Source organism: Sarcophilus harrisii, chromosome 6, assembly GCF_902635505.1.
Source record: "Sarcophilus harrisii chromosome 6, mSarHar1.11, whole genome shotgun sequence".
Taxonomy (NCBI): domain Eukaryota; kingdom Metazoa; phylum Chordata; class Mammalia; order Dasyuromorphia; family Dasyuridae; genus Sarcophilus; species Sarcophilus harrisii.
This window is the reverse complement of record NC_045431.1, coordinates 23,662,450-23,688,840: the sequence shown is the minus strand read 5'-3', so window position 1 is coordinate 23,688,840 and position 26,391 is coordinate 23,662,450. Positions and strand designations below refer to the sequence as shown.

Genomic DNA, 26,391 nt, shown 5'->3' with positions numbered 1-26,391 from the left:
CTTGTTTCACTGAAGTCTCTACACTTAAAATGGGATTGAAACAATCAGTACATAATCATTTTATTTTTTCATTCATTCATTCATCACCCATTGTACCAAATTTCAGGAGCCATTCTTCATTAATCTAGAACCATGTTTGGTCACTGTGTGAATCAGAATTCTGAAGTCTTTCATGGATATTCTGTTTTGGATTATTAACTATACTGAATTACAATTTCCTCTTCAGATTATTTTCATTTCTCTCTGCATTAGTTCATACAAGCCTTCCTACGTTCTCCTTTGACTTCATCCCCAACCTGTCCACACGCATGAAGTCAGAGATGTGGCCAAAGGGTTTAGAAGGGTTTAATGGATGGACATATTTTTTTTTTTTTACAGATTTTGACATTCTTTGGGGGAGAAAATATCCTGAAAGAGAGCAAGAATCTATAATTTTGAACAGACACTTTGTGTTCTTGATTATATCCTAATTCTAGTGAAAAAGATGAATCAATTTACCAAGATCATGCAGAAAACAAATTTTCATTCCCAGAAATATGTGGAACATCTCAAGAAAGAGGCCCATGTCTGTGCTATCATTGAACACATTCAGAGTTACCTGGAGGAAAAAAGAGCAACAAAGGAGATCTGCCATAACTATGTTCATCATGAACTCCAAATGCTCTAAAAGTTTGTCTATCCTATCCATCAGTGACAACTTACTCTTAAAAAGTCATCAAAGTCAAAGATAAGGTTAAAATTGAAGGAGAAGATTCAGCTACATTTATAGAAAGGCTGAATATGCACATACACACCAGGCATCAGACAGACAGAATTGTACCATATGTAATTCCCTGCCACATACACCACCATGCCCTTCACTTTTGATAGTACCATTGTCAGAACACCATGCACATCCGCAGGCCAATACTTCCCATGCAGACTCTCCTATGCAGATGCTTATTATTTTATTAAGGTATAGTTGGGTTTCTGTGTCTTTTATCAGGGCCTAACCATCATGGATATTCAGTCCAATCCATCAGAATTTTCTTGAATGTGTCTATTTGGTATCTGTCCTGCTTTTGGAGATCTCATGCATGGCAACCCAAGTGATACCTGGAAACATGTGAGCAGCCAACAGTCCCATTACCAATTATAGGTGAGCAATTGAAAACCTTTTCTCAGGTTACCTGAGTCAGTGAAGGAATGTGTAGTAGCAACTTTTAAAGCCATGAAGGTGGGTGACTGGAAGATCTGCCAAAATTTTATTTTTAATGAGAACATGAATATGAAAATCTGGGACCTGGAGGGAAAAATTATAAGATGCTAGAAGAAGGAAAGTCAAAGAGGAGGAAAAAATTAATGATAGTTAAAACAAAATTTGAACTTGCTATATCAGGAGAGTCAGTCTTAGAGTCAGAAGACCTAAATTCAAGCACTAGCTCTGACACATACAAGTTATATAACACTGGTTAGTCATTCAATCTCTTTGTCCCATTGAAAACTTTTTTTTTAATATGGATCTGTCTTGGTAGAGATAATTTCCTATATCACTGAAGTTATAGGTCTGATCCAAAAAAAGAAAAACTCAGATTTTTGAATATATGAACCTTTAGAATTCTTCAGTGTTGAATTTTAAGTACAAATAAGTAATTTGCATTTGAGTATTATTATTATTTTAAGACAATGATTCTATATACATAAAAGTCCATTTGTGCCTCAAATTGAAATTGCTACCAGACATATTCCTTTAAATCCCTCCTACTTCACTCCCATTCCCCTTTTTAATTGCTAATAATTGATGGGATTTTATGTCTGGAGAGAAGATTGGAGGAAAGCTTGAGATATGACTTTATCTATGACCTTACCTAGTAAGAAAGGCCTATTCTTAGTTTCAGAGAAAAGATATATTGCTATCCTTTCTCCTTTCATTTTTGTATGCTTCTAATATGGAGTTCTAGAATTTTAACTTCAAGGATGAATGGCATCCCAGCAGATTGGGGCTACTCCACTGGCCATTCTCAATCTTCCAGGAGCAGTCCTAGCATTTAGTTCTCTAGCAGGAAGACAATCCAACAGAGACAAATAGAAAAGATCAATAGACAATAATCATGACACTATTAACCATGCTTACCTTGTAGTTTTATCTTGGATTCCCTTTCTGTACTGGTGTTAGCAGAGTTGTCTTGCTGCACAATTTCCTTGACTCAGATACTGAAGAGGTCTCACTTTCCATAGTAGATTCTATCTTCTTATTAGGACACAGTCTGGATATAGAATATACTTGTCTATAACCTAATTACATCTGTTTTCACATGTTTATATTAGGCATAGATATAATTTTTTCTGTCTTTGGAGAAACAGATCACAATAGAGAAAGGAGCTGGAGAAAAAGAAATAGCTATCTAACTAATGGGTGTTGCTGAATGTTTTGAGAGGTAAGTAATAGTATAACTTACTCAGGGATATTAAGTGACTTTCTATGGTTACACAGCTAGAAAGCAAGGAAACAGTGGGGTTAGAAAAAGTCCTTTCTAGCTCTTGAATCTAAAGCTTCTTAAATTATGGTTCAAGACATCATATAAAGTCACATGACTGAAGGGGGAGTCACAAAAATTATGATTTATGAGCAGTAAATGTTTGATTTGTTACCTGTTTTATATACTTATACACTTGGTTTCAAATAGAAATTTCTCAGGTGAAAAAAATTGTGAATGAAAAAAAAAACTTTTAAGAAGCATTGCTCTGATCTATAGTTCTGAGTATCAGAATTAAGATTTGAACCTGCTCTTTTACCTAACTTCAAGTATAGCTTTCTTCCTATTGTACCCCACTGCCTCTTCTGACTGGATACATCAATTTGATATATGGTCACATCTTATTCAGTATTATATGACTTTGAATAAGTTACTTTAGAGTATCAACTTCCAGATCTAGAAAACATTGATCTATGACTGAGGCTTGTTATAATCTTTAAATAATTAAGTCTCAGGGCCTATGGCTCTGGGTTGAGAGGTGTGATAATACGGTAAGACATTACTGTATGTATTATCCATCTACTTTAAAATATTCAGTATCATTATGTCTTTAAAATGTTCTTAGGAATTATGTTGATTATACATGAGCGTGTTCTGAGTGATTCCAGGAATGTAAATGATGGCTTGGTTGGCTAACTCCAGCTTGAATTACTTCAAGAAAGATAAGCCAGAGAGTGATGAAAAGTTTAAAATCTTCCAACCTCTCTAGGCAGCTGTCATTTCATTTTATATTCTTTGGATAATGGGCAATTGCAGCAAAGTCTGCTGCCTCAAAGTTTTGAAGTAGAATTGGAACATTTCCTCAGCCTCCCCTCCATTCCTATTACAACCAACATACTCCTCTCTGAGGATTTAAGAGCTGCTACTTGTCACCTTTATATCCCCAATCAGGAAGGAAACACATATACTGTAGCATTTAATCATTAAAAGATTTGAATTACGTTCTCCTTAAGGATGCATATTTTATCAACAGAATGAGACAAAGGATCATTTCGTATATTTTAATATACTTGTGTCCATAATTTGTACAGCTTTATGAGGATCTTTCAGAGGAACTTCGTTTCCTTATTGAGAACAGAACTGTAGTTTCCTCTATTTTTTTCCCGAATTCATGAATACAATGATAAATAGTCTCCCTAAAACTTCAATCTTGTTGCCTCATTATTCTGTGCTTTCTCTATTCCCAGAGACATAGTTTTAAAGTATGTTCTGCATGAAAGTGAGTTGTATTCTATCCTTTCTTTTTTTCATGTTGCTTAAAACAGCATGGTTTCTTAGAAAGCTTGGATTTTGGCCTGAGATCTCCTGCTTACTCTCTGTTACTATAGGCATATCATTTAACTTGTCTGAGCTTGTTTTCCTCAAAAAAAGTCTTCTGATGGTAGGTACCTTCCTAGCTCTCTTCTGAGGATATGGAGGATGTACACTGATCTGATATGACCGGTAGGGAGATATGCTGTCATTCTGGAGGACATATTTAAGGCATGTCAGCTTCATGACCCAAGGGCCATAATGGGAGAGCTATAATTGACATTTTTATAACACTTTAATGATGACCAAGTGCTTTTAATAGAGTATATTATTTGGCCCTCATAAAAACTCTCTGAGGTGATTGCTACAAGTATTATTATCCCCTCTTAACAGATGAAGGAACTAGTAGGTTAGAGAAGTTAATTGGCTTGCTCTTAGTCATGCAACTACTAAGTTTAAGATGTGAGATTTTTAGTATTGACCCCAAGTCTAATGAATCTTCTACTTGACCATTCTCATTTTTTTCAGTCATTTCTCAGTCATGTCTGACCTTCTGTGACCTTTTTGGGATTTTCTTGGCAGATATATTGGAGTGGTTTGTTATTTCCTTCTCTAGCTCATGTTACATATAAGGAAACTGAGGTAAACAAGATTAAGTGACTTGACTAGAGGCACTTAAATGGGAAGTTTCTGAAGTCAGATTTGAATTAATGAAAACGAGTCATCTTTGATTCTATGCCCAGCATTCTACCCACTGCACTCCCAAGCGTGGGATTGGGATTATTTGATTATTTATGCTAGTTGAGGCAGATGATATTTTCAGAAGACATGTAGGGAAAAAACAAAACAAAACAAAAATGGCTATGGATTTTCAAGACCTTGCCAAGTGAAACACTCAGAAGTATTTGGTATTTTTTTTTTAATCCCATCACTGCTAGTATATAAAGGTAGAGAATTTAGAAAACAAATCAGGTCATAGGAAGTGAATCATTGGTTAAGAGGACAGTGTCACAGAATGGAACTGATTTCTAAATCATGGCTGAAGATTCAAAAGTGACTGCCTTTGGCTTGGGGATGGAGTGTTTAAGAGACAGATGGGCATAGTATGCAGAGGGTTAGATTGAGAGTCAGCAAGACCTCAGTCAAATCCTGCTCCTGACCCTCAGAAGCTATCAAAACTTAAGCAAATCAGCCCACCTTTTTTCTTAACTGTTTCCTTAACTTAAGGAAGGGGTTGGAATATAAGGCATCTAAGGTTTTTTCACATGTTGATCTAATATTATGAAAGAACTGTGGAGTAAAAAAAAAAGTGTTTCCCTAAAAATTAGTTATTTTGTTTTAAAAAAAAAAATTAACTTGAATGAGAGAGCAAGGGAGAAAAGGCCCCTATACCCAAATAGAAAGCAGCAGTTCTTACCTAAAGAAGGAAATAGGAAACCTGGCAAAATTCTTGAAATGGGAAGGATCTTCATCTCACATCACTCACTAGGTGTTTGCCTTTCCAGTCTTTTTCCATCTGTTTAACACTAGAAAGATGGCACTTCTACTCACTAGGGCAGTCCCCTCCACATTTGTCCTTGATCCCATCACTTCCTATCTTCAAAAAACTGCCCCCTCCATCTTCTCTACCCCTTTACTCTTCTAGAATTTCTCCTTATCTACTGCCTACTTTTCTTGCTGTTTACAAATATACTCATGATTTCTGCATTAAAACAAACAAAACAAAAAGAATCCCATCCTTGATCCATTCATCTTTCCTAAGTATGTTGGTCTTCCCATCTATAGCTAAACTGAATGAGAAGCAGTCTACATTTGCTGCCTCCACTCCCTTTCCTCAAACTCTCATAAAGGTTCCATAGTGTTTTTGCCCTTGTTATTTAAACTGGAATTGCTTTCTCTAAATTCACTAGAGATCTCTCAATTATGAAACCCTTAATACTCAACCTCCTAGACCGCTTTTCTGCCTTTAAAAGTTCAGATCACCTCTCTTTCTTCCCCTTCCCCTCCCCCCCCTTAGATTCTCTCTACTCTCTTGACTATCATATGGTAGCTCTTTTGGGTATTCTACCTGTCTGACTTCTTCTACTTCTTCATCTCCAAAATTTCATCCAGATCATGCTAATTAACCATGGCCATCTCCTCCCAGCAAAGGTCCATGTGAGTCCCCTTCCCTTCTCTCATTAATCTGTTTTTTTCTTAATTTCATCAGGTTCAATTGATTCAATCTCCATGCATATTACTCTCAGATCTATTAATCCAACCCTAACATCTCTCCAGATCCTCAGTGGGGCATCAACAACAGTCTACAGGACATTTTCAGTTGATTGTCCTCTAGTCATTTCATACTTAATATATTCAGGAAAACCTCATTACCTCTACCCTCCTTTTCTCCTAATTTTTTTTTTTTTTTATTACAACAGTGGATAAAACAATTATGCCAGTGACCCAACTTATGGGGAAGCCTTAATTCCTCTCTATCCCCCTACATACACACTCTTGTTTTTACTTTAAAAAAAATATTATTTACATATCCATTTCAAAGTCACAGCCACTTTGCTAATTAATACATGGCCCCCATGCCTGGACTAATGCTCTTTGGTCTCCTTGCCTAAAGGCTCTTCCAACTCTTCCAATTTAACTTAGATGTCAAATTGATCTTTCTATATCTAACTAAACACAGTCACCACAATCACCATCCTCAAGTTCCACTCAGAAAACTCCAGTAATTCTATATTACTTCCAAGATCAAATAAAAAACTCTCTTTTGAACTTTTAAAGCCTTTTGCAATTTTGCTTTTTCCTCCCTTTTCAGTCTTCTTACATTTTGTTTCTATGTATTCAGTGACCAGCTGCATTTACCTTCTCACAACCCTCATAAGAGGGTTCTTTCCCTTCCCTAAATCTGTGCCCATTGTCTAGAATATTCTCCCTCTGAGTCTCTGTTTCCTTGATCTTCTGACTTCCTTTAAAACTCAGTTTAAATTCCACTTGCTTCAAGAAGCTCTAATTTCTATAATCCATCCCTTCACTACTAAAGTTTTTCCTCTGAGATTACTTCCATATATATATATTATATTTATATATCTCATGTATGAATATTTTTTTCATGTTATCTCGTCCTTGCTTTATGTGTGAAATTTTTAAGGGCAAGGATTCTCCTTTTTTGTTTGTTTTGTTATTTTTTTTCCTTTTGTTTTGTTCTGATTTTTTTTTGCTTTTGTATTTTTTATATCTGCAATTCTTAACTGTGCCTAACATATGAAGACTTATAATGAATACTTGTTGTTATTAAGAACAATAATCAGGATGATGATATTTTCAAACACAATAGCTACAAAAAGATAAAGAAAAAAATATTTTTTCAGTTCTAACATAAGGGAACTACTTCCTTTTTTTTTGCTCTACTACAATATGAGAAATACAAAATGTACTCTGATAAGTTTGTAGATTTAATTTCCAGTACTCAAGCTGCTATCTAGAAATCCACAGGATTATATAGGTAGATGGTATATATTTATACACACACACACACACACACACACACACACACACATATATATATATGATATAGGTATAATGATCAGGTCTATTGCAGTTGGAAATATGTCTATGTAATATAAAATTTGATCACATTTGTTCCTGGAAAGTTCTGTTTCATCCTTGGCTGATAGAAAACTGTAATTGGGGCTTTAGTATAACCGTCAACATTTATTGAATTCTTTAAAGTCTGCAAAAAAAATCTTAAATAGATTATCTCATTAAATCCTTCCAGTTACCTTTTAATAGACTCTATGTGTAGTTTCCCCATTTTACAGATAAGGAAACAGAAACTCTGAGAAACTGATCTGCGTCGCATATATAAAGTGGTCTTCAAATCAGAATTCAGTCTAATACTGATTCTAATTTATCACATGACCTCTCTATGCTACTGTTAGTTTGAACTCTATCAAAGACAGCATTACTTTTGAGTAATCTTCCCCAAAATTAATAACTCTTCTTGCTTGTTGAGCTTGTACACACACACACACACACACACACACACACACACAGACACACACACAGACACACACATATAACTTTTTTTTTTTTTTTTCTGAGACAATTGTAACTTGCCCAGGGTTACAGAGCTAGAAAGTGTTAAGTGTCTGAGGACAGATTTGAACTCAGGTCTTGTTCAGGGCTGGTGCTCTATCTACTGCCCTAACTAGTTGCCCCCACACACACACACACACAACCATATACTTGCTCATATATGGATGAATACTATTGTTTTACATAGTAATTCACATATCAGTATTAATATAGAAAATGATGTATCACTTCCCCTCCTCTGTAATGGTAAACCAAATACTTGAATATCTACCAAATGAGAAGACTGTGATATTTGGAGAAGCACATTATCATAAAGTGGCATCTTCACAAAATTCTGTAGACTTTTAAAAAATTTTAGATGGTCAGTTTCCATTCAATATTCATTCAAATTGATTTTGTCTAAATGAATTCACCAAATTTAAACGAGAAAAGCATATCAGTTTTGAGATGTACCTGCTATAAAGTTTCTTCTCCTGGTCAAATTATTGAAATCAAAATCTTGCTTTTAATAAGATTTGTTCTTGCAGTTCTGGAATTGGGCACCAGATGGGAGTATGGAACTTTTTTCTCTTGAGCCTAAGGAGATGAAGGAAATCAAAACGTAAAATGAAAGTATAATTTTGCCTAAATTTGGCGCTCATTTCTGTTTTCTAAAGACAGCTGCCTCTATTGTTTAATGTGTGGTACAGTAATATGCAGGCTTCATTGACCACTGTCCCTCTCCTTAATCTCCCCCATCCCAATGCAGCTGAGGAACTAAATCACAGCTTCCTCTCACCCAGAAGTCTAGAAGTCCTGGATTTCACACCGAGATAATAAATTCTCTGATATTCCAGATGCAGTAAATACCCATAAGATGTGACTACTTCAAGTCCTTCTTTCCACACAAGTAAACCAGGGACTGGTCCAATTCAAGCATTCGTCAAATGGAGCTTTTATTTATGAATGCTACAACTTCATCTACATCTCCCCATCATCCGCATCCTTTTCAGTTAATAACAGAGGTGCAGACCAAAAACAGTCTCCAAGTGTTCAAACTGCCTGCCTTACCCTTTAGTCTTCCCTAAATTCAAGTTTTATCTCATTGTAATAGATTCCTAAAAAGTGGAGGCAGTCCAAAAAATTCTAGTCACATCCACATGGAAGCAGACAGCTTTTAGGACAATTTTAAGAATGTAAAACTGTAGATGAACAAAAGAACAGAGCAACATTAAGATTTTTAAAAACAATCAACAGTATTTCTTCTCTAGTTTTCTTTTTTTTCCAATTTGTTCAATTTCTCTTTTTTAAAATAAAGATATCTGTCTTCAGAATAGAAAATTGCATTTTTCTTTTATAGTCAGAACAGGATTACTTTGCTATATATTCAAATATTAATATCGGTAACACAGATAAATAAATTTGCATATTAATATATAGTAATATTAGCATATTATTTATATTACATATATATATCAGAAACACAGACATCGAGTGACATGGAATGTAGAATGTAAAGGCACATTTTTTTTTTCTTTTACTATCTAAAGTCATTATATTACATCGACAGAATAATAGGATATTAGGTTTTTATAATACCAAACTATATTCATCTCTTGGAGATTTCAGTTTATATAGTATATTCATGCATATACTCATTCATTCATTTGTTCAAAAATATTTATTAAGCATCTACTCTATGTATTAATGAAGTATATACCCCATTTAGAAATTACTACCTTTCTCAGCTGCACTAGGTACTAATTTAAAAGCTGCACAATTTTGTGTGAAGGAATATATTTTTGGAAATAGGTTCCCTAAATAGTTTATGTTGGAATAATCACATTTAGCCCTTCAGGGTATGTAATATTTTATGAAATAGTAGTCCAAGGAAACAAAACAAAGCAAAAGGAAAAAAAGTAGAATGGGTCCTTTAAAACAATTTTACTATCATAAAACTCATAATTGCTTTTCTGACAAAAATAAAGCACAAATATGGCTCCATTCTAATTTCACAGAAGTTTAAACAACAAATTAAATAACGGTGACTCTGAGTTATGTAACTTAAAGGTAAGAGTGGTGGGTGTCTCTCAAAGCATAAAAAGACATAATAAAAGGTTTTCCTTCCACTTGACATTCTATAAATAGGGCTCCTATAATGAGAGCTTTTTAACATAAAGGAAAACAAGACATACTGCTTATTTGGATGTTTTGGTAGAATCAAGTAAAGGTTACAAGAGAAATAAGTTAATGGACTGAAGTTTATAGCTGTGTGTATAACTGTCAAATCTTTCTGTAAATTACCTTTCTCTTCTGCTGGATGGAATGCAAAAATCCAATAAACTGTTAATAAAAATGGAAAGGTCATATGTAAATATCACAGATCTTGAAAATGAACCAGAAAAGATGATAGTTTGTACAAAAATATCATTTCATATTCTGTTTCATTGTATTTCAAATGTGACTTGAGGTGCTGTATGTATCGCTTAAAAAAAAAAAAAAAAAAGAGTGGGAAAAGTTTCTATTAAAAAGAGATTAGCTTCCCATCTCAAAACAGGAGTTTGAGTACTAATTGGCTGTTGGTTTCTGCAACTTCAGAAGAATTGCAAACAATTAAACGCTTTGATATTTTCTCTGATTAAGCAAACTCCTAATAGGGCCTCGTGGAATTATTCCAGTTAACTCTGAGAGAGCAAAATCTGTATGGGGTGTACACATGTGATGGGAAGTTCATTGCCAAGGGCCTAGGAGGCCCTTCTTCAGCCTGCAGTCAGACAGACACCTCACAATCAGTATTAGCTGGCCTGCTTCCTAAGTTTACAGGGAGACAGAAGCTAAAGAACCCAGAACAGCAGGGGTATGTGTTCTCTCGAATAGTTTGTCCCTCTCCTCCATTCATCCAAAGGCAGAATAGCTTTCTGTAAGCCCATTTGAAAGTTGTACTCTCATAAAGGGAATGCTTTTTGACCTCAGGGGAAACTAGGTTTGAAGGCTGGCTGGCTTTGATGTGGCCATGCATGATGCCTCTTGATCTCCAATCTCTAGAATATAAGGGATACACACACACACACACACACACACACACACACACACACACACACACATAGAATGGATGGTAGATGTCAAAAAGGAAAGATTACATCCACTGAATATTTCCTCAAAGAGCAAACAATTCCTTTTCTCTTCTGCTTAGCATATTGTGTTTTATATCTGCTTACAAATCCAATCTATATTGTGATGTTACAGAACTAGAATTGAATTGTCAGTTCTCTGTAGTGCTAGATTGGATTAGTTTATCCATTCACCTGATGGTAAAATTGAAGAATGGGAAGAGATCTCAGAGGTCAGTTACTCCAATCCCACAGCCAGTCTTCATTTATATGATGGAATTAGGCTGAAGACACATACACTCTGGCTAATTTAGTCAAAAATCTCATGTTTTCTCAGTGATCTAAATTCATCAAAGGGGTGGATGTCAGTGTTGAAAGGAAGATCCAGTGATAGGGTAGAAAGATCTCTGGCTTTGTAATCAGAAGACCTCTGAAATTCTTGCTTGCCACTTTTGTCACAGACAGTTGACTTAATATGGCTGCTTCTCTCTTATCTTGTGTCTAAAAATAAGGAGTTTGTACCAGGTGACCTCAGAGCTCTCAAACGGCTCTAAATCCATGCTCTTATCTTTTAGATTTTCAAATAGCTTTCTTTTTCCTAAACACTATTATTTTAAATTCTTGTTTTCCCCAAGATTTAAAAATGTACACTTTGGAAATAAGTACATATAATCTCAGTATGGGAAATGAAGGGCATTGTGGACTTTGTAGTTCAATCAGTCAAAGAATATTTCTTAGCCATCTATTGCATGCCATGTGCTGTTCAAGAACAAGCTTTTGCCTTGAGCTCACAAGGAATACTTGCCTCTTTCATTTAAACACCACAAGATGTCAATCATAAGCCTATCACATCCATTTCCTTTAGTTAGCTAAAAAGCTGAAAATCATATTTCAAATGTCAAAGTCAATTTAATTCAATTCTAAGAACATTTATGAGATCCTACTATGTACATGTCACTGTTGCTGTAAATAGCTGAATAAAGGCAAAAAGATCATGACTCTTAAGGAATTTATATGCCACTAACGGACAGGATGTGAATTCAGGTATGAAAATGCAAAGTCTATACAAAGTAAAATAAAGTAATTTGATACAGGAAAACATATTGTCATCCCAGAAGCAAGAAGATAAGAAAGGGAAGCAAGAAGACAAGAAAGACAAGCAAGAAGACAAGAAAGACTTCCTGAAGAAGATAAATCTGCACCAGATTGAACTTTGAAGGAAATTAGGGTTCTATGCTCTATTGGTGAGTCAGCATATGAGCCAGATATGGGGAACTGTGTACAAAGATAATACAAAGTAAAGCTATATCACCAGTTAGTCAAAGTGAGGGAAAATATGAACAACAAGTGAACAAAGAATTGTTTTTCTCAATCTTTATTTTTCCTAAATCCTTGGAAGCCTTCTTTCTAGTTTTTCATGGAGCTAATCTCTCCTGGTTCTCTTCCTGAATGACTTCTCAGTTTTCATTGCAGGATCTTTATCCAGGTTATACCTACCTATGAGTAAACCCCAAAGCTCTTGTTCTAGGCCCTCCTCTTCTCTCTATCTGATGGCCTCTTCACCTTCCATCAATTCAACTATCATCTCCATGCTGATGGTTCTCAGCTCATAACTTCTTACCTGAACTCAGTCTTACTTTTCCAACATCCTATTAGACATTTCAAATTGTAAGTCTCAAAGAAATCTCGAATTCAATCTATCTAAAACTCAATTTTGTCTTCTCCCAAACCCACCTCTCTTTTAATCTTCTCTATTTCTGTTAATGTACTGACATATTTCTTATCCCACAGGCTCAAAACCTAGATGTCATCTTCGATTCCTCATCCATTCAGCCTCCATATCTAATCAATAGCCAAATCCCACCATTTTCAACTGTATAATATCTTTTTTATTTACTCCCCTTATTTTTCTGACATTTCCACTATTTTGGTGTCAAAAGTTATCACCTTATTGATACGGCACCTGCTATTTACAACAATAAACCACTTTAAATCTGGGTTTGTTTCAAGTTTTGTACTAAGTTCTGTGGATGAGAAGAAAAACAAAAACAGTTCTTATACTTTAAGTTCTCAGTCTAAAGGAGAAAATCATATGCATACAGTGTTACAGACTGTATTCATGAGATAAATGAGAGATGATCTCAGAGAGAAAGCACTGAGAAGAGCTTCTTACAGAATGGGAGGGGAGGGTGAGTAGCCATCCTTGCTTCAAGTCCCTCCCTACTCAAATGCATCCTTCCTTGAGCTATCAAATGTATCTTCCAATGTGAAAGTATGATCTTGTCACCTCTTTAAAAAATAAACTCTAAGAACTCCCAGGATCAAAAATCGTGGTTTGACTTTGAAAGTTCCTCAAAACCTAATTTCTTCCTCTGTTTTCTTGTAACTTACACAACTCTCCCCCCAACCCCCATACTGTGGGATCTAGGGACCCTGACCCCTCTGTTGTTACTGGATCAATACAATCCATCTCCCTATTCAACCATTTTCAATGACCATATTTCATTCCTGGAATCTCATCCTTGCTTATCTCAGCCTCCTAGTTTCCATGATTTCCTATTGTTATATTATTTCCTATTTAAAAACCATTTAATTGGGTTAGGAGGATAGATAGATGAAAGAGAGAGAGAGAGAGAGAGAGAGAGAGAGAGAGAGAAGAGGAGAGAGGAGGAGAGAGAGAGAGAGGAGAGAGAAGAGGAGAGAGAAAAGGAGAGAAGAAAGGAAAAAAGAAAAGGAAGGAAGGAATAAGAAAAAGAAAGAAAGAAAAGGGGAAAAAGGAAAGAAAATAAAAGGGGAAAGGAAGGAAGGAAGGAAGGAAGGAAGGAAGGAAGGAAGGAAGGAAGGAAGGAAGGAAGGAAGGAAGGAAGGAAGGAAGAAAAGAAAGAAGAAAGAAAGAAAGAAAGAAAGAAAGAAAGAAAGAAAGAAAGAAAGAAAGAAAGAAAGAAAGAAAGAAAGAAAGAAAGAAACTTAAGGTCAGAGGAAAACAGAGCCTTTTTCACTTTAAAAACCTTTCTGTCTCCCTGTGATCACTTTTCAATCAGACAATGGAAAACAATTTAGTTAGTGCTCAGCTTAATTGGTCTGCTTCTACACTTTGACCTCCAGCGCTTCACTTACATATTCCATGCAATATGCTTGTACAATTATCTGCCTCTTTAGGATGCACATTTATCATGATTTTGTGCATGCCTGTCTGATTCAATCACCGTTAAATATTCTGGCCTCCTTTTAGAGAGGGGATCAGTGTTCTTGAGCACTAGAAAGAAGGGCTTAGGATTTAGAGTTGCCAGGGACCTTGGAGAGCATCATGCAGAACGCCTTCATTTTCTACATGAGAAAACTGGGGCCAAGGAAGGAAGTGGTGTGCTCAAGATCACAGAGGTGGGGAAAGAGCTGGGCTGGTTTGTGAACCTAGGTCCCCTGATCCCAACTCACGTGTTCTTTCCACTTTATCTTACTACATCTCAACTTACTACCAACTCAACTTTTCTGTCAACAGAAAAACAGTAAGAAGAACATGTATTGGATAGTCAAGTAAAGGCAAACAGAACATTTATCTGGGCAAATATTTCTGTTAGATGGGCTAATGAAGAAATTGGTAAATATTGTATAGCAAGACCAAATAGGCCCATTATTAGTCAATTTCAAAAGAATATATAATTGAAGCCTAATACAGTTGCTAACTAATCAGTTGCCCTATTTGTATTTAATAAAAAAAAAAGACAATACAAGTTTTAATAAGTGAATTAAAAGCTTCTTTTTTTCTGTTCTCTTTTGTTGAAAATTATTGTATTAATAAAATGCTACTTAGTGAAACTAGCTTTGAAGCACTTTTTCCCATGGATTATTATCTTCAAATGGAATGCTTTAAGTATGGGATATGCTGCAAATTTGAAGTAAGTTCTTATAAAAAGCCAAATGTATTGGGGGAAACTTATTAAGTGCTTTAAAATAAAATGAAAGCTTCTCATTGAAAATTGCCCTTAACCATCCAAAGATTTTCACACTGAGAAAAGAGTTTGTAAAATATGTTTTGAAAATGTTCAGTCAGCTTCTTCTTGACTCCAATGTACTCCCTACGAGGACAATTGACTACAGTAGATGGTCTCCTAGCTCTTGAAGGGAACTAATGCACTTTCCCAAAACATCAACATCTTCTAGCGATGGAAACCGGTATTTGCTGGGTAACATACAAGATCTATCTTCCCTGTTTCTAACCCCTGACCTTTTGCTTTTAGTTTGTCTGATGATTTAGCTTTTAGGTGTAAGTTGTATTCAGTACTAGGAAAACAATATGAATTTTAGACTCACAGGACTTAAGGTCAAGTTACAGCTGTGTTGCTTATTAAGTGTATCTGTAGGTAAGTCATTTAACTATGACTGACTCAAATTCTTCATTCCTTAATGTGTATATTAATGATATTAACCAAATTCATAATCTTTTGTGTCATTAAAATCCATCTTGTTTTCACTGTTTGAATTGATTTTTCAAGTAGCATATTGGTATCCTGAGATGCTAAAAGAATGAAAAGATCTTCAACCTATTGGGCAGATATCTGCAGAGGATTTATGGAAAAACATGGACCAAAATTAAATAACATGAGAAAATATGACTATATTGTGATCTTCCACTTCTCCAAGCTATGGCATCACTGCTCTATAGTAACAAATTTTAAGGTGATTAGGTAAAAGAATGGATACAAATGGTCCTTGGTAAGTGAGTAGGTCAAGTGAGAAACCAGAAAAGTAGAATTACAAATTATTTAGACTTGCAAGGGACATTAGAGATCGAGTAACCCCATCATATTTAACAAGGAAACAACTTAGATTTTCTGAATTTTCTAAAGTTCATAAATAAAAGTATTAAAAAGGCAAACACTAAGAAATCTGATGTCCTGGGACTAAGGTTCAAATTTCAGCTCTGCTACTTATATTTTCTTGGGCAGAGCACTTAATATTTTCTCTAGCTTATTTGATAAATGAAGATCTGAGTGGAAAAGGTTTAAGTTACTTGGCCAGAGACACATCACTAGTGTCTGGAACTAGATTTGAACCATGAAGACAAAACTTCCTGATTCTAAGCCCAGGTTCTATATACTGCACTGTCAGCTGTCTATGATTGACCCTGCCAAGTCATTTAATTTTTTGGCAACTCAATGTCTTCATCTGTAAAATGACGGAATTGAACTCTGATGTCTCTTAGGTTGTGCTCTAAATTATTGCCTATTGATCTACCAATCATCATACCACAAACTTTCAGACCTTCCAGCCCTTGTTTGCCTATACTAGTAACATAAACTTTTAATTAATCTCCTTATTCTGCTTGCTCTTCACATAGGTTCCAGAGGAATTTCATAAAATTATTCTGACCCTATCAGTGTACTCAATAAACTCCAGTGACTCCCTCTTAACTCTAGGATAAAATGTGAGCTCTTATTATCTGAACAGTTCCAGATCCTGGCCCAACTTTCCTTTCCAGGGAAATTACTCCCCCTCAAACTCCCATCAATAAGAAATCAACCAATTCAAACAGGATAATATTTGTAAAAATACTGAGCACAGTCTGGAACATAGGAAATACTTTATAAATGCATGTCCCCTTCCTTTCCTTTCCCTATCCTTCTTCCCAAAGCATTCCATTTCCTATCTTTGTGTCTTTTACTATCTCCTATCCCTTAAATGAACTCCTAATCATCTCTCTTGTTTAGAATTCCAAAGCTTCATCAAAAGCGTCATATTTTACCTGATATATTTCCTGATTCTTTAAGCTAATAGCATACACCTATAAATCAGCTTGTATTTATATTTTGAATAATTTTGAATTATACTTTATATGTAGCCTAGGCTACATGGATTGCCGTTGGCATATTTAGGGCCTTTATACCTATGCTGGCACGTCTGCAGAATTACCCAAAATTATTGCCACTCTATTGCAGCACATTTTCAGAGTCCTATGGATAACCCTGTTATAGTAGAGCTATAACTATTATTCACCACCATAACTCTTGAGTCTCATTAAACAGGTCATCAAGGTGATACCATCAACTCTTACATCTTGAAATATTTACTAAAGTCAGTGCAAACTAAAACAATTACAACACTCACTTAGAAACCTGGGTAATCATCTCCCACAAATGTACAGTAGAAGACTGAAGTCTAGAAGACTAGAAACAAACAGAGATGACATGAAATGACATAAGTAGAGAAACTCATAAAGACAGGAAAGAGCAATGCAGACAAAGCCCTTTTACCAGTCAACCCTTATTAAGTAGAAGGAAATTTATTCTGTTCTTTTTTTTTTTTTGTCTCACTATTAATTTTTGTTCATTTATTTGTTTATTTTCAACAATTAATTTAGCTGTATACAATAAATGTAAAACCCATTTTCTTCTAATCCTCTGTTTTGTGATTTTCAAGCAGTAAAGGATCCAGCATCTATTTCTATTTTTCTCATTGGCTCTACCTTCCCAAAGCAAGCCCTCCTCATGTCTAGTGACTCATTGTTACCTTACAATTAAAAGCTAAAATTCACATTTCTGTCAGCTACACTGCAGATTAACTATTACAAGGGCCACATAATCACACACAGAAAAAAAAATGGAGGGGGGGGGGAATTATTACCAGCAAAATTATATAAATGAGAACCAGAGACATCTGACTTTTTTTCCAAACTTTGTCTTTAGTAAATCTTTCTCTGAGGGCCTTTTTCACACCAAGTTCTTTCAGAATTTCTTGTTTTTCTCAAACACTTCCTTTTCTCTCTGAATCTACTTTCCTCCCTGTTTTCCTTACAAAAATAGCATTTGGTACATATAGGGCCAGGTTCAAAGCTGAGAAGACCTGGGTTCAAATATTATCTCATGTAGATAATGAATGTATCATTTGGGCAATCCTCTTAACCTCTTAGTATTTGAAGAAACTTTCTAAAACCAAAAGTGCTGACCTAAATTGATAAGGGGAATTCTCCATGCCAGTGAAGTCATGGCTCCAGGGTTTATCCCTATCTCTTTCCATATGATATTTTTTTTCATGCCCCTTTCAATAAATAAATTTGAAAAATCTAAATAAAAAAGTGGTATCTTGTGTGCATACCATTTTTTGGGGGTAGAATATAAGCTACTTGAGGGAAAGAAGAAGCTCACTATTTTTATTTCTGTCATAGTATCCCCAGTACCTAGCACAATGCCTGACACATTTGAGTGCTTAATTAGCGGTTCGTTAGTCAGCTTATTGTTCTACATATGGTGAATACTAAAAGAAATATTAGTCAATTGTTCATACAGGCTTCTTAACTTATCATCTTCAAAATATAAATTATCCATTTTCATTGTCTGGCAAGAGTAGTCTAGTAATAGCTTTATCCCAGAAAAAGATTTTTTAAAAAGTCACATTTGTTTATAATCAATATCACCTGTGCCATACTGTCTAAAATCTCAAAAAAAAAATGCATCTGTTGACATCAATTTTAACACCTTCAAGAACAGACTGTATTTCTCATTTGTCTCAATTGGTTTATTTTCAGCATTATGCCCTTTATGGCAAATGTCTCTCACAGTGAAAATGTAAGTTTAGATTGAACACAACCTCTCAGGACTATGACTCACATCATAAGATAATCATCCAGATTCTTTACCAGGTGCAGGTTTGGTTGTAGTACAAAAAGGTCACAATGCAAAAATTTGTCCCAGATGCTGCTAAACCTGTGTGCTGGTGCACATCTATGCCAAATGATGATCCCCATATTGGACACTGCTGGAAAGAAACTACATATGTAACCATCTTTTTTTTTTTTTTTTTTTTTTTGGCTGAGGCATTTGGGGTTAATTGTCAGAGAACAGATTTGAACTCATATCTTCCTGATTTCAGGGCTGGTCCTTTATCCCCTGTACCATCTAGATGTCCTGGAGCCATCATTTTAAATCAGGATTGTAGAAACAACTCTAAATGGATTAAAACATTCTCAGATAGTCCCATTTATTGCATGCAAAAGCTAATTCCTGCTTCTCCATCCTAGTTCATGTTTCTCTGAAAGTTTCTGATGTGACGTTCATCCAAAATACTATAGGCTTTTCTCACATTCTCCTTATAATTCAATGAAATCATAGAACAAGTACATTGTCTACAGATGATCCCAATCTACTTCAAGATGACAGATCCATCTTCATTTTCTTTATAGTTTCTTTTGATACCATTCTCTTACCATTTTGATGCAATTCTTTCTTTGGAATATGTTGCTACTTTATCACTTGAGAAAAATCAGTCTTATTGGTGAAGTCCCAGCATATCCCTGAAAAGAAGGAGGCAAAGATTTACTCCATGACGGTCCTCAAATGACTTTCATATAGCACATAATGGATATTTGTGCTCACAGCTCATATATATTAAATGAGTTCAGTCATAAATTTTAAGTTTGAAGGGACCTTTTTTTGGTAATCTAATTAATCCAGTATCATCCCTCTACAGATAAAGAAGCTTTGTTCCTGAGAAAGCAAATAACTCATCCAAAATCATATAGGTAGTAAGTGACAGGGCAGAGATTTGCACTTAATGCTTTTATTTCTGAATTCAATGAATAAATTAGTAAGCTATATGGTAAAACCACCCCATTGTCAAAATAAAACAAAACAAGAAGCACCACAAATACAACAATAATAACAAATTGTGTATGTGATTTAATGCACAAAATAGTTCCACCTTTAAAAAAAATGTCTATCATTTGGAGCAATGGAAAAGCATGACACTTGGATACTGAACATATTTTATTCTTTCACATTCTAGATGTTTCACCACTTGAATTCTCCCATTCTTGCTCTGTATAATGTAAGAAAAACAAATTGTAACATCTGATTCATGCTATTTTCATGCAGAAAACAATTTATAAAAGCTAATGTGGGAAACATGAATTGGGGACACAGGTCCTATTTAGGGTTACACTTTTCTTTATGAAGACATCGTACATAATTTAATTTATTAAATGCAATTCAATAAGAATTCAATAAGTGACTCTGACAAAGAGGGGACAGAGTCAGTCATGTCATGAGCAGCTTTGGGTAAATGTAGAAGCACTAATTAAGGAAATTCTGGGCACCTCTCCTTTATGCATATTGTTATGAAGACAAGGAGAGGAGGTAGCTTTGACCAACCTATCTACTAGCTGATTTCTGATATATAAAGTTTGGATGTAGAATGGTATGGTGTGGAGGAGTCCTGGATTTATTCAAAATAGGTTTGCTATAATGCAGTGATCTTGGACAAGTAGTTTTACCTTAATGGGTTTCATTTTTCTCATCTATAAAATGAAAGTTAGACTTTGCAATATGTGAATTTCCTTTAAGCTCTAAATCCTTTAAACTTATTAACCAAACCAAAGATAAGGCTGAGTACTTGTGCCCTTATGTTCTCCTAATTTATCATCATAAACTCATATTCAAATAGTATATATAGTAAAGTTCACCATGATCATTTTAAATTTTTTTAATTTTATTTTTAATTTATGGGATAAAACAAGCATTTCCATAACATAATTCAATAAAAAGATGATTATACATGAAATGCAAATCTATTACACACAATTTGCTGCTTTTCTCCAATATACAACAAAATTATCACATAAATTTCTTTTTTTTTTCCCCTTCCTCTATCCCACTCCCAGCCTAGAGAGGGCTACTATTAGGCCCAAATAGATATATTTATGTTTATGTAAAATTGTTTTATACATTCTTCTATTTATTAATTATTTTTCTAGATGCAGATAGACTTTTTTTCTTATTTGCCACAGTAGAAAGAAGCTTCAATATAAAGTGGGAAGCCAACAGAGAAAATTTCATTACTAGAATAAGAGGACATTATTAAAAGGTAGTTTTACCCATGAGCTGAAGTGTCGAATGAACAAAGTTGAAATGTAACCCGAGTGTATTTATTGCAAAAGAATAGAGTTCATTTTGCTTAATTCAGAAATTTCCCTTGCCCTCCTGGCTTTGTAGAACAGTACAATGCATCTACCTATCATAGACATAGTCTGCAGCATTGTAGTAAAGCACTCCCTCAAAGGCTATCTAGGTTCAATTCTGGTTTCTTCTAACAATATAATTGTATGAAAGCAAAGCTAGATAAAAGAATGCATGTCTACCTTATAGCTTTGTTTTTTTAATTGTTCTGGACTTCTCATATCTCTGATGTAGAAATTCCTGCAGAGAAAAATCCATTCTATCAATGCAGGCATTTAACTAAGAGTTTATAAGGCTGAAATGCTGTTAGTTTAAATTAAATAGTGAACTGAAATGAGACCTAGTAGGTTATTCAACAGTTAATAAAAGAAGTTTCATTTAGTTATAGACTAGAAAAGATATAAAAGAAGTATATTGAAGCACTTAGCTTCAATAGATGGATATGGAAATAGAAAGCCAGGATGTGAGAACTCATCCTCCAATTCCATGTGAATCTTTAATTCCCTTGAGGAAGCCATATTCATTGCCCAAAGATTATTAGAAAGCCCCTTTTCAAGGGAGACACATCAAGATCAAGAATCAATCCCAAAGGCAGCTTTCTCACCTTTCAAGGGAAAAGGGATGGGAGGAATAGGGAGAGAAGATTGGGATGGACATTGGAGGATTGGGGGAAGGAACTTGCCCTCTGACTATTGGGGGTTAGAATGGTTGTGGTGTTTAGGGTAGTTATCCCATCACATGAAATGTCCTTAAGAATTTTGTGGGGGTAATGAGAGATTTAAAAAAAAAAATAACTTGTCTAGAATTATACATTATGGATCAGCAGTAAGACTTAAATTGAAGGTTTGTTATCTATTATATAATTCTTCCTTCCTCTCTGAAACCTATCTTGGAGACAAATCTAATTATAAATTATGTATTTTGATATCCCTTTCTCTATTCTGTTCTTAGATTTGTGTGTGGCCATTTTCTGTGCTCAATCTAACATTCTTTCCCCTTAACTGCTCTGCCATTGGAAAAATGATCAAGGGTATGGGAAAGCATCTGTTGCTTATGAGCTAAACAATAAACTATCTGTATGAGCCAATGAGTTGTCCTCCTTTCTCTACACTTAACTTCCTTTGCAACCATAGGCAAATACTTGTCTCCTCTGCTTCAATGAATTCATCTGTTTAATGAGGATGGTGGGATGTCATGCTTACTGAAGCACTTAGGTCAGATGATGATAGAGAGGTGATGCTTCCTAGTATAGAGGTCTGTTTTAGAAATAAGATGCTGGGAAATTTGAAATTAGTTGATGTCAATATAAAAGAAGGAGGTGCAGTGGAAGATATGGCTTCTAACCATTTTTCTCCTCCAGAGCACATCAGCATATAAACTCTCTGTATGCTTTAACACCAGTGAATTAAAAACATAATGCAAATAAGAGAACTGTTTTCTTCCTTTTAAATTTAGATTGCTAGCACTACATGCATTGAATACTGGAGAAAGAGGGGAAGAAAATGTGTTGATCTTTCTTCTTTTTCTTTTGCATCAAGTAGGGTCAGTAAGGACAAAAGATAAAATTTCAAAGAGAGTTCAAAGTCAATTGGATTTTTACTACATTTTGCTGGTGTTATCTCTTGACTATTTAGCCAAGCTTCAGATATAGTACAGTATGAAAAGCAGGGCAGAGGGGATTAGAATTTGCTTGTTCTCATTATTCTCTGGGGCAGGGAAGAGGAATCTGAGTAATGTCACATGAAGTAGTCTGAAATGAACTGGACTCCAATGTGACCTGTAATTCCATAATAGTGATGAGGTAGTCATTGCTGTGTGGTTAGCAGAGGAATTCATAAAAATGAACCCCTTAGGCTAAAAGGAAGAAATCTCTGATAATGGAGATCAGTTTTGTTCCTTGTTTCTGGTTCCACCCTTTAAGAATAATCAGGTCAGAAATCCAAGTTGCCATGACCCTGAGGCTAAATTTTCCCTACAAAACAATTTATGGCCCATGTTCTGCTACTGCCCTCCGGTGGGTCAGCCCACTAAGCACCTTGCCTTATGATTTATTTCCCCCTTTTCTTCTCCTTCCCTTATGCCCCTTGGCATCTCCCCTACTCCATTATATTTCCCAACCTCACTTCTCTTTCTTACAACTCATTCTTTTAGGGTGCTAAGTCCGTTTCAGACTTTAGCCTGCCAGCTAAGAGGATGCTTCCACCTCCTGGGGTGTTAGCTTTCTACTGGGTTATTGTGAGATCCATTGAGGAACTTCTCTTTCACATGCTCTCCCACTCTGTTTCATATTTACAATTCTCTGTGCCTATTGTATCCCTCCATTTTGGCTGTAACTTCTTCCTTAAATAAATCTACCTTTTGTCAAAGAGAATGGCCATTGTGAATTCTTCACATGACAGAACCCCAACTTTTGATGACAAACTCCACAAGATAGAGAACATCTTTAGGGCCTATAAGATTTTTAGAGCTCATATCCATCAGTCACTTTCTTTTCTTTTTTTTTTTTTCATTCTCTCTCTCTCTCTTTTTAAAAATTTAATAGCCTTTTATTTACAGGTTATATGTATGGGTAACTTTATAGCATTAACAATTGCCAAACCTCTTGTTCCAATTTTTCACCTCTTACCCTCCACCCCCTCCCCCAGATGGCAGGATGACCAGTAGATGTTAAATATATTAAAATCGAAATTAGATACACAATAAGTATACAGGACCAAAACGTTATTTTGCTGTACAAAAAGAATCAGACTCTGAAATATTGTACAATTAGCTTGTGAAGGAAATCAAAAATGCAGGTGGGCATAAATATAGGGATCGAGTCCCTTTATTTTCAAATAAGAAACTGAGACCCAGAGGGGTAGACAGAATGTCTTGCACATAGCTACATAGCTAAATTTGCTGCCAACACAGAAGGATGATTGAACATCCCAATTTGAATCCCTAATGGGTGCCTTGCTCACCATCAATACTTGTGAATTTTTAGGTGATGGTGCATTGAGGATATAGGTACAATGAAAAATCATCTTGAGCTGGAAAAGACCTTAAAGGGAGTCTGGAGTAACTTTTTCATTTTAGATGAGAAAGTGAAGTTATTAGACCACACTACACAGGGTAAGTGAGTATCAGAGCAAATATCTGAATTAGAACATTTGATTAGAGAGACTATACTGTTGTGCAACAGTTCTCTCTTATTGTCCTGCCTCAATTTCCTTACATTGGTTCTGCCTCAGTTTCCCTAATTGGTCCTGTCTTGGTTTCCTTAATTGTTCTGCCTCAATCTTCTTACATGCAACCCCTCCTCACCTCCTCCCCCCTGCCCCCACTCCGCAACTCTTCTGCCATGAAGACTGTTATAACTCAGGGCTATTTGCTTTAAGGTTATAAATTGTCAATGAGTAAATGCAGAAAGAGGGACTCTAGACTTTGTGTCTGTAGTCAGACACTTTCTTAACTCCCATCTTGTTAGAATTTATGGTCCTAACCCCCAACCTGTCAGAACTGAATGAATGGTTTCTGCCTGGAGATTCCCCGCACACCAAAGTTTGGACTCCACCTCCCTGCCTTTGTTTAGCTACTGTGTATAAATGTCATTGAGAACTCGCATTGGCTACTGGATGCTGGATAGATGCTGCATTCTTAGAGATGATAGTCTCATTCAGCCCTGGGACCAAACTGTGGATCCATTTGGTCCCAACAAATCTCTCCCTTTCAAATAAAATATTAAAAACTCCCTAAACTGTATCTTGCCACAGTTTCTCCGGCATTACAATAATACAACACATAGAAGGGACATTGGGGGCCACAGGATCCTAGATCTAGAGCTTGGAGATACTTCCAAAGCCACCTAGTTCAATTATTTCATTTGATAGATAAAAAGACTGAGGTCCTGAAAGACTAAGGGGTTTGTCCATTGTCACATAGATCATGTGCTTCAGAAGAGACAACTTGATCCCCAGTCTTCTCTCTCCACTGTATCAGAATAGAAGAGATAGCAATGAGCTATTATTACATGATAGTTTGGCTTATACATCAATATAGCCCCTGAAGCAGAGGCCTGCAATATCATAGACTACAGGGGTCCTCAAACTTTTTAAATAGGGGCCAGTTCACTGTCCCTCAGACTGTTGGAGGGCCAGACTATAGTAAAAAAAAAAAACTTTGTTTTGTGGGCCTTTAAATAAAGAAACTTCATAGCCCTGGATAAGGGGGATAAATGTCCTCAGCTGCTGCATCTGGCCCGCAGGCTGTAGTTTGAGGACCCCTGTCATAGAGGAATTGTAATGTTCTCTCTAAAATGTAATCTTCTCTTGGTGGGGTTTTCTTGGGGTCTCTGGAGGCACCTTTCCTTTCAGTTCAGTAATCACCAAAAGTACAGCCAGATGTTAAAGTCCAAATCCTTTACTGTCTCTTTCCAAGTCTTGTCTCCTTTCCTGAGGCCCTGTTAGCTTTCTTATAGTCCAGATTCTTTATTATCTCCTTCCTGAATCTGGGCAGCTTTCTGGAGAGTTTTTCAGTCTGGACTTGGTTCCAAAGGCTTTAGCTCCCACCTGCCTTCTCTGGTTTCTGAATCTCCCCGACTTCCAAGGGTTTGTGCTTTAGTCTCTAGCCACAACAAAGGTAGAAGATGGAATGAATCTGTCTCAGCCTCCGAGAGCTTCTTAGTGTGCTTGTCTTTTCTGGCCCTGAGAGCTTCTCATTTATATGCTGTACATTGAGTATGTACCAATCATTACATCACTAGGAAACCATTATTTGTTGTAGGATTAAATCAATGCTAAACTAGATTTAACCATTGTCTCCTCAATTCCACTTAGTACCTTGTTTCAAGTTCTGGCCCATAACATCTCCTTGTAGGATTAAATCAATCATACTGAACCAGGCTAAATGTGATAACTATTGTCTCTATCAATTGCACTGACTTAGTACCTTGTAAGAATCCTTTGTTTTAAATTCAGAGTTCTGGCCCTAACAAGGAACCATGAGGTAGTTGGAAAAGGAAAGAGTCAACAATTCCGTCCATCAATTGTATTGTCCATGGAAGTGAAAATAATAGTGATAGTCTAAGGGCTACTTATCTCATAATTGGATACATTGAGTATTTGTCATTTTGGAACTGGGGGTATGTTCTCTACCAGTGCAGACCTCAACCTTTCTATTCATAAGTTACTAAAACAGAGAGATTAAAACTTAGTAGTCAACTTTCTCTTGCTCTCTCCAAATTTAGCTCGGCTTGTCTGTTGAAAGGAAAATTCTTCATTTGGACTTTTACCCTGATTAATGAGACCAAACTCAGAACAAAGAAAATTAAAGGAATTTCTTAGGGGTAATTTCAGATAATAAAGCATTAATAGGTTGACCGCTGAAGATCAGCATTGGCTTCAAGGTAGGGTCAGTTTTTGTTGATAACTAAAGATGATTCAGAAAAGTCCCCCTCAGTAAAATGACTTGGACCCTGGGTTTCTCTCCAACATAACAGAATATGTGATGATTTCCAGG

At 35.7% G+C, this 26,391-nt stretch overlaps 1 long non-coding RNA gene across 1 annotated transcript in view; it reads left to right on the top strand.

Moving 5' to 3' along the window:
- LOC116419878 overlaps window positions 1–2,472 on the top strand; it is a 91,270-nt gene extending 88,798 nt beyond the window's left edge. Inside the window, exons 3-4 of the long non-coding RNA XR_004230211.1 lie at window positions 986–1,138; window positions 2,344–2,472. This is a non-coding gene — a long non-coding RNA (uncharacterized LOC116419878). The remainder of the gene's footprint in view (window positions 1–985; window positions 1,139–2,343) is intronic.
- Window positions 2,473–26,391: the final 23,919 nt, after the last annotated feature.